Raw genomic sequence first — 2,567 nt, forward strand, 5'->3', positions numbered from 1 at the left:
ATGTTGAACTTCATTTTATCCCTACAGACTATCAACTTGCTCATTTGTTTACCAAGCCTCTTGATGAATCTCGGTTCAATTTTTTGGTCAGTGAGTTGGGCATGTTAAATGTTGACAAATAATTTTTGGGTTTCACCAATTCATTTGGGTTGTGTTTTCTCTCAAAAATGTTATTGTGTCTTTTGCTCAAAAATTGTCTGGTATCTGTGTGAGTGTATGCTTCTCTCTTTCTAAAATATTGATTTTTTTTTTAAAATAATGGGTTTTACACTCGTGTATTTCTTCTTAAAAATCAATTTCTATTTTTTCCCTCTAAAAAGTCTCTATGTGAATTTTTTAAATCAATTTGTGTTTAATATATCACATAAAACAAAAAAAAAAGAAAAATTAATTATATGTTTGAAAATTAATTTTAACGTTAGGTTTATGTTTACAAATTAATTTTTAGTATTTTTTTTAAATTTCCTTTATGTTTGCAAACTTAATTAATTAAAAAGAAGAAAAAGATAACAAGTTTTATTATTTGTAGTGGTTTTATTTTTGTTTGTGTTATTTGGGCCTAACCTCCTTATTTTGGGCCTAACCTCTCCTTATTTTGGGCCTAACCTCTCCTTGGCCCCTAACCTTCTTATTTCGGCTTCTCCCACCCCCTCTTCTCCATTCGGCGCCTCCCCCCTCTCCTCTTCGGCCTACTCACAAGCCGATCCACCCCTATTCTTTCTAAACCCTACACGGCTACCTCTCACAAACCTAAACACACACAAGCCGTTTCCACCCTATAAATTGGCCTCTTAGAATCGGCTCCCTCAAACATCAATCGGTCTAATCAGCCTCTTTTACACACAAACCGATCACACTAATCGGTTTCTTCTACCCACATTCCACCCCTCCCCGCCTACTCCTTGAAGCCGATTCCACCCTCCCCTCCTCTCTTCGGCTTCGGCCTTAAACCCTCAAACCTATCGGCGCCCCTTCCTCTCTAGCCGATTCCTTTGGCCCAATCGGCTTCTCCCTGTCTTCGGCTTCCAAACCATATACACCGATCGCCTCACACATCGAACCCCCCCAAACCGATTCCCACAAGCCGTCTCCTTCCTACCCTACCTCCCCAAGCCGACCCCTTTGCACCTTAGGCCGATCCTCTTTCCACCTTAGGCCGATCCTTTCCACATCACATAAATCGATCCTCCTATCCATCGGCTTCATCTTAAGCCGATCTCCTACATCATAAGCCGCACCCCCCACTCCTAAACCTAAAGCCTCCTCACTCCACACACCCCCAATCGGCTTCCTACAAACCCTAAGCCGATCCTACCCCCACCCCAATCTCTTCCTTTCGGCCCATACACTTCGGCCCACACACCTTCGGCCCATTTTCTATCTTTCCTCCTTTTCTTCACAAACCAATCCACCCTCTCTATCCCTTACAAACCGATCCTACCTTCGGTTTCCCCTTCACATAAGCCGATCACATCCAAAACCTTAACCTCGGCCTCTCCTTCGGCCTACACCCCTCGGCCTCTCCTTCGGCTGAAACCTCCCTTCTTCGACCCTTTCTCCCTCACCTTCTCTTACATACACAAAAACCCTCTCCTTCGAACATACACCGATCCCCCCTCCTCTCAAGCCGATCTCATCTTGGCTCCCCTCTCCTCATCTTCGGCTTCCACCATTTTATTCCATAAACTGAATCCTCATCGGCTTCTCTCTTTCCTCCAACCTCACACCGATTTCTCAACAACCAAACAAAACCCCAAACCGATCCTCAACTCTAAATCGCCCCCCTCCCCCCACCTTCCTTTTGTCCCCTATTCCCCAACCATTTTTTTCTCAAACCCATTTCCTTCACCTAATACCCCTTACCCCCATCCCATCTCTTACACCCCATCCCCACCTAAGACCCACACCCCTATTCCTTACACCTATTTTCTTTGACTTTTTACCTTCCCAACACAAACCCTCCTTTTACCCAACATATATTTCCCTTTTTTTTATTTAAAAACCCCCAACTCTCATCTTCTCTAACACATCTCCATCTCTCATCTCTTTAAAAAACCTCCACATTTCTTCTTCACACGTTTACTGTGTGCTTTTCAAGCTTCTTCAACCATGGCTTCTAAAGTTGGGACTCCCTCCAAAGCTCCAAAGGCTAAGAAATCCCTTACTGCTGATGATGTTACTTATTCTCCATGCAACTTTGTGGCATTGTTGGATCACAACGAAAAGTATCTGGATTTCTTCATCATAATCGAATTTCTTCGTAAGTGCCCTCTTTTCAAAGCTCTTACKTWTTCTCCTAAGATGAGTAAATCTTTGCTTCGTGCATTTTGGGCTACATGTATCTATGATGCTTCCACTAAATCTGTGCATGCCTYYRTCTTGTCTCCCAATGATATATCTTTTACTGCTGATGATTTAAGACGAATGTTAGAGCTTCCCACTTACTCCTCTTATGATGAGCTTATATCTGTTGATAATCTTCACATTGTTGCTACCACAATGGGCTATGTGCAAGATCCTGCTTTGCTCAAACAAAGCACTTTATATAGGAAGAATATGGGTGGTGT

This window comes from Cynara cardunculus (genome assembly GCF_001531365.2).
Source record: "Cynara cardunculus var. scolymus isolate 2C chromosome LG 9, CcrdV1, whole genome shotgun sequence".
In the NCBI taxonomy this organism is placed as follows: domain Eukaryota; kingdom Viridiplantae; phylum Streptophyta; class Magnoliopsida; order Asterales; family Asteraceae; genus Cynara; species Cynara cardunculus.